Below are 16,188 nucleotides of genomic sequence, written 5' to 3'. Positions count from 1 at the left end.
TGAATGAGTCAACAAATGAATATACTTCATAGATGAGAAAATGAAGACGGGAGAAGAGGTGACTTTTTAAAGGCTAGAACCACCTGCGCCACCACTAGAGGGCTCTAGACTGAGCTCCTTAGGAGTCACTTAGGGTGTGGCCACATGCCAAAGGTGAAAAAGATTGCTGCTCTGTCAATGATTTCATTTCATCCATTTAGCCGTTCAAGTAAATTGTTCTCTTAGCAATGTGCTGGTGTCAGTTGATACTGGTTATGAAACAACTGGGGGGAAAATGGCATCAATTGGACATCCTGGAATCCAGTCTTTAAAGGAATCAGCTCTGTTGATTTTTATCCCAAATTTCCTGGCAAAAGAGAGAACTCATTGTAGGATTTTCGGTAATTGTCTCGTGCTATAAACAAGAAAAGCTGGTACAAGCTAACAGGCAAGATTAGACTTTCCCATAGTTTTCTAAATGCATGATGCTGCTTTCAAGACAAGGTAATTGTTGTCTCAGAGGAGGAATTTGAATGATGAAGGCCTTTATGACAGGCTTGCCAAATGTCTAGGAGAGAAGAGGATTACACCACATCCTGGAATGAGTCCTCAGCTGTAGATCAAATGAGTTTACTGAAGAATTTAGAAGATTAAGAAATATGCGACCATATGAAAGAGTTTATAATATTCAATTCCACAGGTTTTGATTGCCAGAGTGTTTGGGAGAGAGAGGTACTTATTTTATTTCAAGTATTAGATTTAGAATTTAAACTCAGCTATGGGTCTGACACACAGTGTTCATTAAATCCTGAGTACACGGTATTTAAAAGAAAAGTGGTTTATTATCTTTTGTAATACAATAAAATACCAATTTGTTAGACTACCAAAAAAGGGGAGAAATTCTATACAAAAAAGAAAAGGTTTTTATTCATAGGTCAGCTCTTGTTTAAAAAGAATTATTAGACTATATCATCCGCTCATTTTTGTATAAGAATTGTGGTTTATGGAAACTCTGTCTTTTTGATTGTGGGATAACTCCTCTAGTGGATTAAATATCTTTTGTCTGATACAAGTATTATCAAAACTCTATCTTGGGGTACATTTTTCATCAGCTTTTGTATTTTTTTAAGTTATTCACATAATAGATGACATGCATACCACCATACTGCAAAAAGTCCTATGAAGCACCTTGTCATTCTTACAGGAATTAGTCAAGGGAAGCATTGAAAAGAAAGGTGAACTACCTGGCTCCCCACATTCTTCTATGCCACCTTCATGTTTAATCTCCCTAAACATAATGTACTTTAGCAAGAGGACTGCTATTTCCCAAATGGTTAGAAATGAACAGAGTTCTTCAAAATCAGTCCTTTCAAGATCATATTAACCAACACTTTAAGAAAATGAGCTTATACAAAAATCAACCTGCTTCTAATTCACATCATTCAATAGTTTCACAAACTATTAAACATTTATTTAAGGCCTACTACGTGCCTAACACTGTTGGGAGCTAGGCTTGCAAAAATGAATACGATGTGGACCTTGCCCTTCAAGTATTTAAGTTTAACTCACAGAAAATGTGAATAGAGGAAGAAAACTTGGAAAAGATAACGCCAGGGTGGTTTTCTTCTGGAATTGACAACTGAAGCATAAAAGTTGAGCCTTAAAAACAAGGAGGAATTCCTGCCCATCATGACACATGGATGAGCCCGGAGGGCGTTATGCTGAGTGAAATAAGCCAGTTCACCGAAAGACAAAGACTGCATGGCTCCACTTTTTGAGATTTCTAAAATGGTCAGACTTATGGAAGCAGAGAACACACAGGGGCGGGAGTACTGGGGAGTGTTATTCAACAGGTATAAAGTTTCAGTTATGCAGGATGATTACATCCCAGAGATCTGCCCTACGACATAGTGCCTATAGGTAGCCATGCAGTATTGTCATTTCAAAACTTGTTAAGAGGGTAGATTTCAGGTTAGGTGTTCTTACCACACACACGCACACACGCACACACTGAGGGACAGAAGGGAAGGCTGGGAGGTGCTGGGTATGTCAGTTACGTTGGTTGTGGTGATGAGATCACAGGTGTTTGCATCTGTCCAAACTCATCACATTGTACACATTAAATACGTGCAGTTCTTTGTGTCTCACTTATACCTCAATAAAGCTGTTTCTATAAAAGTTGAGAAGGTCTGTCCAGTAAAGCAAATAGAGGGGAAGGAGAGAGCAAGCTAGGAGCTGCTGACAGAGGAAAGCAGCCTGAACAAAAGCTGAGCCCCGGGGAGTGGGGCAGGCGGCGGCCAGGCAGCTCTGACCACAGCACTGATACGTCGGGTCCAGCCCGGGCAGCGTCCTGGCAGAACTGCTATGAGGTCCACATGTCCCAAGAAGCCAGGACAATCTGTGAAGAGCTCTGAGTGGAGAGTCCCAGGGCCAGACTTCCTGATAGGTCTCTCTAGTGGCACAGTAGTTGGAATGCTGAGAGAGAGTGAGATCCATCTCAGCTATCATAGTATTTACTAGTCATTTGTATTTTATTACAACTGACGTAGAGCTTAAGAGACGTCCCCCTTTACTTGTGGGCATTTTTAGATCAAAATGTTGTTGTTTTTCATTTGTTTGTCTTCTTCCACTTTGTACCTTATGTGAGATGAGCCCTCCCCCCTTCACAACAGGAAGGAAGGTAACAAGAGAAAGAAGGAAAGGTTGTTAGGCACCAAGATCCTTCCGACTGAGACTGGGAGATGGTGTCTGACTCACCCTACTGGCTGGCGTCTGAGATTCCTAAAGCATGTGTTAGAATGTCTTATGACAATGTGAACTATAAAAAAATATTAATTTTCTCTCTTATCAAGCAATAATCAAATAATACATAATGTCTCTCAAATGAGTGAACAGAATAGTATATAATTTTACTATATGTTTGAGCAATTAGCCTTCAGAAAAGTTAAGGGAAAATTTTTTATTGATTTACTCTGACCGATGGGATTGTCTGAAAAGAACCAAGGAATAGGAGTTTTTAGGAGGCATGGATCCTTTGATAACAGCATACTTTGCTCAATTTCTTCAAGAAAATGTTCTCCCCTCCAGGGCTTTAGAGATGTTCCCTACATCAAAGGTACTGTTGTTATTCTGGGGAGTGTCAATGAAGATTTTTAAAAAATAGAAGAAAGAAATCTCTAATGGCCTGAAGCAACTCAAATAATTAAAACATTTTAACCAACCATTCTATTTGTGATTGTTCTGAAGCCAAATTTGTATTTTCTCACTTTCTTAAGAAACATTGGTACCAAAAAGTTTAGTTGTTTACAAAGAAGAATTTCCCACAACTTTGTGTGTGTGGAAGGACAATCTCTTTCACCCTGAGAGAGTACATTCTCTAGGGGAAAGAATCTAATAAAGGAATATTTACTAAAAGTAGATCTTTGAACTAATATTATTAGATTTTCTTTATGAAGTATTGTTTCATCAAAGTCATATATATTACTCCAATTTAGCTTCCCATACTTAACAGCAACTTTTCCTCTCTTTGAGGAAGGTTTAGTTGAAACTTAGACACATGTAATCTGCATACATAAAATTATCCTTATTGAGATGCTGGTAATTGAGGGGCAACTAACTGGTTCACAGAGCTGGCCACAACCCTTCATCACTTTTTATAAAGTATTGGTCCAATTTCCTGTTAATAAGCAGAGCTGATCTTACCTATACAAAGGGAAAAGCTCCCAAATTCCCCCAAGTAACTTCTGTCATCTTGTTTTGAATGAATATTCTTCATTGGAGGGAAACCATTAAGTAGCAATGTCATGGACTGATAATACCTGCAAATACACTAAGATTATGATTTTTTAAATTATTTATTTATTTTTGGCTGCATTGGGTCTTTGTTGCTGCGCGCGGGCTTTCTCTAGTTGCGGTGAGTAGGGGCTACTCTTCCTTGTGGTGCGTGGGCTTCTCATTGCAGTGGCTTCTCTTGTTGCAGAGCACGGGCTCTAGGCACGCGGGCTCAGCAGTTGGGGCTCACGGGCTCAGTAGTTGTGGCTCGTGGTCTTTAGAGCGCAGGCTCAGTAGCTGTGGCACATGGGCTTAGTTGCTCCACGGCATGTGGGATCTTCCCGGACCAGAGCTCAAACCTGTGTCCCCTGCAGTGGCAGGCGGATTCTTAACCACTGCACCACCAGGGAAGTCCCTAAGATTATGATTGAGAGCAGTTTTCAGAGAGGAAGCACGAGAGCATTAAGCCTCTCCCTGGGGAAGGAAATAGCAGTAACTCCTGAGGAAACATATTCCACCAAAGAGAGAGAAATGGACCGGGAGAGGTGATTACAGCCCTAGCTCTGTGTTCGGTGCTCCACTGCCAGCGCAATATGTAATCCTCACAACTACCACGAGAAGTAGAAATGATGCTCATTTTATAATGGGGTAAAGGTTGCTTAGAAACATCGAGTAACTTGCCCAGGATCACACAAGTATAAGTAGGGGTTGTAGACTTGAGACCCAGGAATGGACCGCTAAACCCACCTTTATTCTCTCACTCACTCTCCAGTAAAAATTTCTTTGTCTTTCAAGCCTTCCAGTTATCTGAGTAGCATAAAGGAATGGAAAATAGTGGCCTCGTGTTAGGATGATGAGGCTTCGAGAGTCTCGGGACTTGAAATGCCTTAGTTTATTTCAGAGTATTCCAGGTTTTCATTCCTTTAGAAGGGAGAGCAGAGCAGCTGGCAATGAGGCGGAACAGAAGAGTTTAACTAATGAGCCATTAAAGGCGGCATGTCTTAGCCCACCCGTTTGACACTTCCATCACTTCTCATTCATCATCCCAGCAAACGTGTTTATTAAAAACCACATTAATTGGAAAATGTGTTATTATTCCTTTCTGGTGCAGGCAGGGCCCTTGATTTCCTTTCTTTTTTTTCCTCTGGCATTGTTTTTGTGCATTGTTTCATTATTGCAGTAAGAGAATTGAGCGGTGGGGCTCACGTGTGTCACAGAAATTCACATAATTTGTAATGTGGACCAGGAGCTCCCTCTACTGTTTCCACTGGGAAAGCTCTAGAAGAATGACTGTTCAGCCCTCAGGAGGCTGTCCAGGGTCTGGAGATTGCTCAGTGTTCGAGGCTTAATTATAAATCTACATGATTTTCAAAGTTTATTTTCAGGATTTTGTTGCATCTTATGCTTATCCTGTATTTTAAATACAAATGCTAGCTCATCGACAGTCATTTTCAATGTCAACCGGATGCCCTCTAGAAGTGAAAGCCCTTAGCTTTCTCTAAAATGCTGACTTATTGTAACACGCTGATAAAACTCTACAGCGTGAGTTTTTGTGGGAGCTGACTCTGGTGGAATTTGTGCTTCTTTTCTAAAGGAACCATAAGATTGAAAACATATACAACCATGTTGTTTCCATTCTCATTTTAATTTCAGTGTAGAACTTCTTTCACCTTTAATGCATGAGGCATTGCTCAATCCTGAAGGTTGTGGTTACAGAGCAGGATACATGGTTAAAAGAGTGAATTTAGGATGTGAAATTGAATTCATTTATCCAACACATACTTACCTCGATCACCTAGCATGTGTTAATGACTGTTACAAACCTTGAGTATACAGTGGTTTATTTAAAAAAAAAAAAAAAAACAGACAAATTAAAGCTAAGGTCTCGGGCTTCCCTGGTGGCGCAGTGGTTGAGAGTCCACCTGCTGATGCAGGGGACACGGATTCATGCCCCAGTCTGGGAAGATCCCACATGCCGCGGAGCGGCTAGGCCTGTGAGCTGTGGCCACTGAGCCTGCGCGTCCGGAGCCTGTGCTCCGCAACAGGAGAGGCCGCAACAGTGAGAGGCCCGTGTACCGTAAAAAACAAAAACAAACAAACAAATAAATAAATAAATAAAGCTAAGGTCTCTACCTTCAATAACTTACACTCTATCATGTGTGTGTAGGGTGAGGGACCGATGGTGAAGAGGCAATTCCATAGGTAGACAAAACAATTTCAGCTTAATATGCAGTACTGCAGGGGAATAAACTGGGTAGCGTGAGAGTGGTTTGGGAGGAAGAGTTGTTGCCCTAGTTAAGGTGGTCCAAGTGGCATCTCTGAGCATCTAGGTGACATTACTTGAGAAGGAGCCAGCAGTGTGAGGCCCAGAGCAAGAACTTTCCAGCCACAAAGATCAGGAAGTGCAAAGGGCCTGAGGTGGGAGAGAGGTTGCTGGATTCAGTAAACAGAAAGGAGCTAGGAGAACAGTGCCAGAGGAGGCTTTGGAGCTGAGTGGCCTTATGAGAGTGGAATTGGGGAGCAGGGTCGGGGGGAGAATAAGTGGCAAGGAAAATAATCAACTGGTCACATCTCTCTTTTTTAGGTCTTTGTGTTTTTATCTCAGGCGGTTAGATTTTTATTTTGATGTGATGAAATTATTATTCCTAATGATAATTCTAAAGGCAGCATCATTGTAGCATATCGTTTTTAGTCTTTGCATGGACAGGGAACAGACTTGTTTGCTGAGAAAAGAAGGAAACAGACAAAGCTTTGACAGTTGCCCATTTCACTTCAGCCCAGCCTGAATCCAGGGGACACCATGTTTTTCCTTGGAGACGGAGAATCTCATCACATACAAGTCTCATTCTTTCCTCCCCACAGCTACACCTGAGGCTTCCTTTCTGATAGGCTGCAGGTTGATATGAGCAGTTATAACTATGAAAGTCTATGCTCTGGAAACACCGTGGAACTAATGCCTTCCTGCATCTGTGCCCTGTTATCCATCACTATCCCCACCTTTTCCGTCTTCATCTCCAGCCTTATTTCCTATGCACTGAGGACCCATGGTGCAAAGTTAATGTTAGCAAGGCCCACCCCTAAGGGAAGTTAGTCCCCAAGACACATTTTGGACTGCTCAATAAAGTGGATGACAAGAATGTCCAATTAAAACATTTGACTTCTTGCTAAAATACTCTGTGTGACTATATGCATTTTGAGAACCATCATGCATCAGTGGGAATCCAGTTCATAGTCTGAACATCCATCTACAAGCTTTGAATTGATCAGGGTTTTCTGTTTCTCAGTTTTCCTTTCAGCAAAGAACTTTAGTCTCTTTGGTCTATTAATGGCTAAAGGCCATGTACTGTACTGATATCTTTGGAGGAAAAGAACCTAACCATTTATCTGTGTCAACGGGAATAGTAATTTTATTCATAATAAAAATAAGATGACTTCCTCAGAGTTAAAAATAAAGATACCTAAGACCTATAAAATGGAGGCATGGCCAGTTAATCATTTTTATTGCCACTCGTCCCCCACTGGGGCCATGGTCCCAGACAAAACAGCTGTTGCCAACATTACTAACATTCCAGTGTCACCTTGTGTGGCCACGGAATCCGTAGACACGCCTGTGAGGCAGCTGGGGTCTCAGGTGGAGAATGTGAAAACCAGCACTTGGGCTCCACTCCCTAATTACTTCTCTTTTTTTTCTCCCAATGAGCAGCAGCAGTGAGACATTATTAGCCACTTTCTGACTGCCTGAGTTTTTTACTAATTATAGATACACTTGGGAAGAAAAGGATTTTATGTTCTTACAGCCACTGACTCCTTTTCTTCATTTGGGGTCGTGTTATTGAAACCAACTATTAAGACTTCTGAATGACAGACGTTGTGTATAGCAAGGATGGGACAGAATATTTGAAATCCTTGATATATGGTCACCAAACTTGTTATTGGGCCAGTGCATAGATTCAATACTGATTCTTTGTGGGAGGTAAACAGTAAGGTTTTAATAAATCCGATTGGCCTTTGAGAAATATTCAAAAAGGGAGACTTGATTCCTAAATGATCTTATAATTTGTATTTGCTGATATAGTTTACAAAATTATCTCCATACAGCATTTAATTTTACCGCCGTATAACTCCGTGAAACAGGCAAGAAAAGATTATCTCCATTTTAACAATAAGAAAAGTCTGGGCCTCCAGAAGTAAGGGGCTTAGCTAAACCCCTTCAGTCAGTTTTCTGACTGAAGCTACAACCTGGTAGCTACAACCTGGTAGGAAATTGTTTCCATCAAAGGAGAGACTAAAAGAAGTTATGTGAGTAGAGAAGCAACAAGTTTTCAGCATTATCCGGGGAACCTGAAACATGAGAGGAAATTCTGTAGAAAGTAAGCCTGGAAGGAGCTTCAGTTATATCTGTAATTTCGTTAAAAGGTAAAGAGATCTAAAGTAAATATGGCAGACGGTTAGGACCTGACAACATTGGATTGTGGATTCATGGGGATTTATCCTATTATATTCTGTACTTTTCAACATGCTTGAAATATTCCAAATTTCTTTGACAAAACAGGAAAAGCATCCTGTGGGATGGGCTGAGGTTAATATCACTAATTACTTCTTCACCGGCCTAGAGTGTCAGCATCTTCTCTTTTGCCTGAAATCCTTTGCAGAATGGGGCAAAGTGTTTTAAAAATGGAATCATTCAGTATTCTTTTCTAGAACTTCCCTGAGTGTCCCCTCTGTAACCGTGCGGTTCAGTTGAGCCAAGACATGTCACTTGCATATTTATCATGAGTATGACCTACAGATCACAAGGAAACCTTGATGGCAGACACTTGAGTTGAAAGTGGAGGCTCCAATCACCAAAAAATAAAACGTCCCTTTGCTTTTGTCCAGAATGTCCCCAACCATTCGAGTTGTGTACATGCCCTTGGCCTCTATGTAACTTGGCAGCATGCAAGCCAGTGCCATCAGCCTGGCTGTCTGAAGTCTCTGCGGTTTGCCTGGGAATCATGTTTTCTCTGTCTAGGAAGCACTGTCATCCTACCAACACTTGTTTGTCTAAACTTTTTTATTTTATATTGGAGCATAGTTGATTAACAATGTTGTGTTAGATTAACACTTTGTGTTAGCAAAGTGATTCACTTATACATATACATGTACCTATTCTTTTTCAGAATCTTTTCCCATTTAGGTTGTTACATACTATTGAGCACAGACGTAGAGAAGAACTTATGGTTACAGGGGTGGGCGGCGGAAATGGTGAGGGGAAGGGATAGTTAGGGAGTTTGGGATTGACATGTACCAACACTTTTAAAGAGAGTGAATATTATCAGTTACATAAGTGGAATCTCAAAGCACTGATAGGTGCAGGCTGTGTAAGCCAACCTCCCTTCAGATTTGAGAGGTGTATTGAGAGATTCCTGAGGTCAGACAGGGGAGTGCAAGCTCAGCTGTTCCCCAGGTATGGTTTCTGTTGATGGTGAACTTCGGGCGATGCCCCTGGATACAGATCATTTGTTTCGCAATCTCCATCCTTACTAGTTCTCATGCCCCGCTGGCTTTAATCACCTCATGCAGGGTCAGTGATGTGGCTTCGGTGGGGAGGCAAGGCCCCTCTAGAGACTGCTGCTGCCCCTTATATTACAGGAAGCTGACACGTAACGTTTTTGCTTTTGCAGGACATACTGAGGGGAAATGAGTATGAAACATTTTATGGATGGATAAGCAGAATCGCAGCGTTAGGGGAAGAATCATTTTTTTCTGACTGTCATGCCATGGAAATCAGTCATCAATGTCCCAGCAAGGCACTCTATCAAGAATGCAATGGGCTTTATAACCAATTAGATGGATTTGTTTCATGGTATCAGGGAAAATAAGCTCCTTTAGAAAATGATTTTTTTTTCTCCCTTGGAAAGTAAAGTGTTAAAAACTTCTGAGCCTCACAGCATAATGTAGAAAATCTGCTTTTATGAAATGGATTAATTACACCCATTGAATGCATTCACTGTCACAGCCTCATCCTCCCACCCCTGTTCCAAAATGACAAGTGAAACCAGCGGCTGTGTAATTTTGGAAAACAATCAGGTCACATATTGAGTATTTTGCTTATTCATATAACCATAAACTGCCTCTGCTTGAGTTCCCTCAATTACACAGCTCAGTGTGCAGGCCAGAAGAGACAAGCCCAGCTCAAGTGAGCACTTCTGGAATACACAGAGGGATGCATTTGAAAAATGTCCAAAGTGGCAGATGTGAAAACTTCTCATTCAAGACCCAGAAGCGCTGCTTCGCTGCAATCCTTCACCTGTTAATCACGCTGCTTCTGAACTTCTGAACCAGGGTTGCTGGCAATATCTCATATAGAGATACTTAGGAGCTACTGATCTTTCAAAGTAGAGTGCACGTGTATGCCACTGGGGTGGGGCAAGGGGGACCTGGCTGAGACAAGAGACGATCACTGCTGCTCAGAATTTCCAGAGCTTCACCAAGATTAAACGTTGGCTGCTGGCTTCTAACAAAAACTGCTCTTATCTTTTTTAGGGGAAGTCCCCAGAAGATGCCCTTGACCAATGCTTGAACCAGTGTATTGCTGTATCACTTAAATCCTTCAGATCCCACGTGGCAATACACAAATCTCTCTTCCACAGGAACACAATGGCACAATTGTAGTTTTGTTTGAAGGGTATCTCGTCTTCTTACTAAGTGTGACTACTTTCCCATGACTGTTCATCCACTGCAATTTCACGCTCGTAGGAATTTCAGCCTATCAATATGATCCCTAAGCAATCTTACTCTCTTGTTTCTAGTCTTTTTCCCACCACCTCTGACCATTTGTGTGTTTTTCTTCTACCGTCTCCTAAATGCCAAGACTCTACCCCTCATTTGGTATCATTTGAACTTCAAACGTTACTTAAGATGCCGATCAAGATTGCCAACTTCTTTCCTTTTCCCTCTCAGAAGTCTCCCTCTCACCTCTCTCTAATCCAGGCCCTCCTTGATTTTAACACTTCTTGTATCTGCCTGTGGTTCCTCTCTCTTATCCTCACCCTCCTCCCACTCTGGTCACTCTCCTCTTGATCTCTTCTTGTCCAGTCTTTGAAAAGGTGCGTCTACACTGCGTCCTGGAGCTCCCTGTGCTTGGCCCTTGTAGATTCTGTCCCTCATTAATAGATCTGCAGCCTTTTACCCTTGAGTGCCCTACGTGATGTTTTTAACCAGCTTTAAGATGATTGATTTTGGTTTTTTTTTTCTCTATCTGTCATCCCTCTCACTGTGAGGCAGATAAAGGAAAGAGTTAAAATATCAAAGATACAGCGTCAGGCCATCTTGGGTTGAAATCTAGCTGTTGTCTGCTAGTTGTATGACCTTGGGTGAGATAGTAAACTTTTTGTTATAAGTAAAATAAGGATAATGCCTACCTCATTGGACTGCTGTAAAAGCAAAATGCAATAACATACGTACCTGCCACACAGTTATTACTTTCCAAGGGTTACTATTGCCATTTATTAATATTCTTATCATTATCCCATTTTATCATTCTCTTCCATCTGCTCATTATGTTTTACTTTCTTTCCCAGGATTTAACCCAGGACCTCCCATTTCTAAAGCAAAATTGTTGATACCTTTCCAAGTTCTTTGATTATCATCCTCCTATAGCTTTTTCCTCTGAGTCCCACTTTTTACAATCAAAGTTCGTCTTAAGACTTAACTACATTTCTCAGAGCCTCATGCCAGAAAGTGAGTGCCAAAGGCCTGGGGGGCTGCGAAGCCACAGTCTTCAGGATCTGCACTCCCCCCTTTTCTGTACCCTCTCCTCCCTCGGTGCTGTCTTCTCCTGTCCCACCTGCCACATAGCATCCCGTTAGTCCTCCCCTTTTTTGTCCCATCCAACTTGCTCTCAGGAAATACTTACTGAATGACCCATAAGCATATATTCAAGTGGAACAACTCTTATACATGGTTCTACCATTTGTTTATTGCGTGATTTGGGGGTAAATCTATCAGTTTTTCCCTGTCAGATGGAGAACATAATCATACCCATCTCACATAGTCTTTATGAGAATCAACTAAGATGATGTGTTTTGCAGTCACATTACCCTGCCATCTAAGAAAATATAAGTGAAAACGTATTTAGAATTATGCTGAGCTGTATGAATATGAAACATTAGTATTACATCTCCCAAGAACACTTGTATTCGAGCTGGTGATAAAACCCAACACCAGATAAACCAGTCTTTCTATATGAAGTTTTAGGCAGGCATATACCAGAAGGTGGGTGAGACATTTTCAGAAATAAGAGCCCCTTCCCAGGAACCTTAAATTTCACCTAATACATGCTATCTGGCCCACATCCCCACTGTAATCCCATAAAGGAGAACTTGAGGTCTCTGTGTTGAAATATAACCATAGTATAAACACTTAATGAATCCCCTCCTTGCTTCAGAAATCGTATTTTGCAATTTGAGAGTTTTCAGCAATTTTGGAGGGGAGGGGTTGGAGTGCTGGTATCTCCTTAGCCACTAAAACTTTGTAGCAGAAACATTCTCTGAAAAACAATCTATTCTAAAATTACAACTGTTTAAGTTAATTAAATCCCAAGAGACAATGAAAAAACTCATTTAGAGCAAATATTTAAGATAAATAAAAGAATCTGTGTTTAAAAGAAAAAGAAATTGATATCCCAAATATTTTCTAAAGAGTACTATTGATTTTTCTCTCAGAATTGGAGACAACTTTCCATGTTGTAATTCTGGTCAAAAATCCATCCATAAGCTCTTTTCTACTAACTGGAGCTCACTGCAGCTTTGTTTTCAGTTATTTAGCCAGATTCTTAGATTAATCTGCATCTGTTGGCCCTGTTTTCTGTGAGTTTGGAAGCAGCAAGACCCCTGCTCGGTTTGCTACCATTCCTAACTGAAATCAAAACGAACGAGCAAGAAATTGGCTATACCCTCAAAATTTTTCTTGCAAAAGATTCTATTGAATTCAGCAAATACTGGGATGGGGGTACTATATGTTATGATAAGATAAAAAAGATTGAAACTCCTATCTTCAAGGAGTTTTCATTCCAACTGGGAAGATAGACATGTACTCAAACCACCATAAATCAGGGCTTCCCTGGTGGCGCAGTGGTTGAGAGTCCGCCTGCCGATGCAGGGGATGTGGGTTCGTGCCCTGGTCCGGGAAGATCCCACATGCCGCGGAGCGGCTGGGCCCGTGAGCCATGGCCGCTGAGCCCGCGCGTCCGGAGCCTGTGCTCCGCAAGGGGAGAGGCCACAACAGTGAGAGGCCTGCGTACCACACACACACACACACAAAAAAAAAACATAAATCAGTATAAATGTGCTTCACTAAGTTATATATAATGTTATAGATGGCATATATATATGTAAGAGAAAAGCTCATTCTGACACTAACCTTCCCAGCAATTACTGTATTATTGAAACATGCCTCATCTTACCATTTCTATGAATGAGGCTAGGCTTCCTAATAATTTTTTTAATATAAGAAAAATAATTACTGGTCTTTGCCTTTTCTACTAGCCATTAGAAAGTTAGAAATATTTCTTGAAAATTAGCCCAAATGACTTTTCAATAACAAACTTTCTATCTCTTCTTATAGCAAAGCTGTTTTTTAGCATGCTTTGAAAAAAGTTGATTAGTGCAACTTTCTTCATAGAGGTTTTTGGTATTTCAAAGGTTGTTAGCAAAGTTAATTGGAAACCCACGGGGCCAGAAGGCAGTTGTGTACAACCTGAAAATATGTATTTGTGAATCCTGAAAGGAGCCCCTAATGAGAGAGCTCCTAATGAAGAGTGCTGGTGCGTGGAGATGAGTGGTACCCAGATGGCGCACGGACGTTCAGTCAGCAGTTATGGGGAGCTGAAGGATGCTTTCAGAGAAGAGGGAGGAAGGAAGACAGTTCAGAAAGGAGGGCCAGAGAGGGAGCAGAGTGGCTGAGGGGCCACGGAGACCTTGATTCAGAACATCAAGGGTGCGCTAAAGCTGACCCAAAGGCCCAGCCCCGACGGTGACAGGGAGCTCGCAGCAGAGACCAGGGAAGGGAAAAAAGGCAAAAGTGGGTTCTTCGAGCTCCGCATACTGCGTGAACTGGCTGGAAAATGAAAGTGCGGCCAAGACCAGGACCGAAGAAGCTTTAACACAGAGCTCTTCCCATCCTTTAGACGTTGGGAATCTGTGGCCCAAACTGAAATCTAAGGAGCTGATAATGCAAACAGTTGATCATTTTCACACTAGCATCTGATGACGCTGGTGGCAGACAGGATATTTCTCTGTCTTCCACCTCTAGCAAGATTTTAGCCAAAAAAAAAAAAACCCCTTTTTAAATGCTTTAAACTATTACCGAGCATATATGTTCCCAAGTTGAACGTATCTTTAATTCCCTTCATCACACCAGGCATGGTTCTTTGCAGTAGGAAACAACATCAGGGTCTCTCCCCACACCAGGCTGATGGACCGCTCCGGTAATTACACGCAAGCACAGTTGGGTTATAAACAGGTGTGTCTCCCCGGAGCTCATGAGCATTTTACAGCTGTTGTGTAATTGTCTACTTATCCCATTAACTCAGGCGTCCTGTGTCTCCCAGCCCAACACAAATAGAGCAAAGCCGTGGTATCTGTATAGCTGCTGCAGGTCACTACAGGAGCAGGACACTGGGACAGTTTTCCTTTCCATAACCATAATTTAAAATTTCCTGCAAAAATTATTTTAGGCTGAGAATCTGCTTTTAAGTTACAAGAGTTGAGCAACTAAGAAGTGAGTTTGGGGCCAGGCTGCCTCCATTAAATATTAGCCCTGCCACGTACCATGGGTGTGACCTTGGGCCAGTTAACTATTTCAAACGCTCATTTTTCTGTATCTTTGAATTGGAAATAATGATGGTACATACCTCATGGTGTCCTTGTAGAGATGAAATGAGCTAGTCTATTTGAAACCCTCGGTGTAATGCCGGGCGCACGACACACGCCACCTAAATGTGTGCCGTTATTATTTAATGGATTCTTCTGCTCTAGTTGACAGACGTTATTAACTGATCCGCTGTATTCAGGAGCCCCACTTGTTACGCCTTTCCCTTTTAGCTAAGACGAATGTGTCTGAAGCTAAGTGTACCTACCACATCACTAGTCTTTGATCTAATTGACCTTATGATCAATACACATTCACCAGTCACCCAATGCCTGCTATGCAGATACCCCTAAGTTACCTTTGATGCTACTACATACGGTATCTAAGATTTCTCCTTGCCTTGTTAAAAATAGTTGCAGAAGGATCAATGTGTATGGAGTCTCACGTCTCCTGAATTTCAAGAATGAGTTCCTAGCTTGTACCTTCTTGGCCGGAAACTTTGTGAAACAACCCCCAACTCAGTAATTGCTTTCCTCTTCGCTTCAACTACCTGACCTGGAATACGTCACACAAAGCTGGCTGATGGAAAAAGAACCTGAAAAACAATAGCGCCTTGAGAATTATTTTCTGACATTAGCTCTGTTTTGATTCCAGCAAGGTAACAGCGTCGTTTGTCTTTCCAACCACAGTCAGCTCCGTTCCGCACAAGGCCTATTATTTTCTCACGAGTTATATCTGCCTCCTTCTATCATCCATCACTACATCTTGCTGTCCTCAACATTTAACGGCACAAAGTAAAGCCTTCATGTTAGATCTTCTCTCACAGGCCGTTCCTAAGAAACACCCGTCATAACTGTTGACCAACATTAATCTTTTCGAGATAACCTAAGGTGTTACCTATATCAGTGAGTGCAGCTAGCAGATGTTCCTTAAAATGTTTCTTCACTTTCCAAAGCTTTCGTTTGCTTTTTAAATTAATCATCTTTGTATAATGGTGACTTTGGTTGGCTGAATCATGATCTTTCAGTGTCTTATCTTCTGAGAACTTCGCTTCTGTAACATTTTCTCTCCTCTAGGAGCTTTCAAGGTGCGGATGAAATATGCAGTCTCTTTTCTGAGATAACTGAATCTATTTTGGCTGAACTACCTAAATTAAAATCACGTTAATCTTTGCGTTTTCTTACACCCCTTTCCCCAAAATTTAATCCCTGAAAAACTCAGAGAACGCTTCTCTTCCTCTCTTCCTGGAAGTTTTAGGGACAGACAAATGTCTTTACTTCCTTCCTATCCACCCAAAGCTCAGCAGAGGGCTTCGTGAATATTTCCACATCATCTGAAAACTACATGTATTTAAAGGTCTTAAGCCCAAGGTTATACAGCAGATATCTTTTTCTGGCCTGAAAGTCCGTGGGAAGCCCATGTTCACCCAACTAATTCAAATAAGTAAAGCAATAACAAAACAATATTTTCCCTTATTTTTTAAGGTAATAACACGTGGGCATACACGTCCATAATTCATTGATAAAAGCCCTATAAGAAGTGTCAAACATAAACTGAAGCTCTTCAGCCTCTTCCCTTGAGGAGTTT

The 16,188-nt window shown here is 41.4% G+C and overlaps 1 protein-coding gene across 1 annotated transcript in view; it reads left to right on the top strand.

The window, feature by feature from the left end:
* Window positions 1–16,188, top strand: part of COL19A1 (collagen type XIX alpha 1 chain) — a 352,057-nt gene that overhangs the window by 246,622 nt on the left and 89,247 nt on the right. The window lies entirely within an intron of this gene.

This window comes from Pseudorca crassidens, chromosome 13 (genome assembly GCF_039906515.1).
Source record: "Pseudorca crassidens isolate mPseCra1 chromosome 13, mPseCra1.hap1, whole genome shotgun sequence".
NCBI lineage: Eukaryota > Metazoa > Chordata > Mammalia > Artiodactyla > Delphinidae > Pseudorca > Pseudorca crassidens.
Note: the sequence above shows the minus strand (reverse complement) of the source record. Positions and strands in the feature narration are given on the sequence as shown.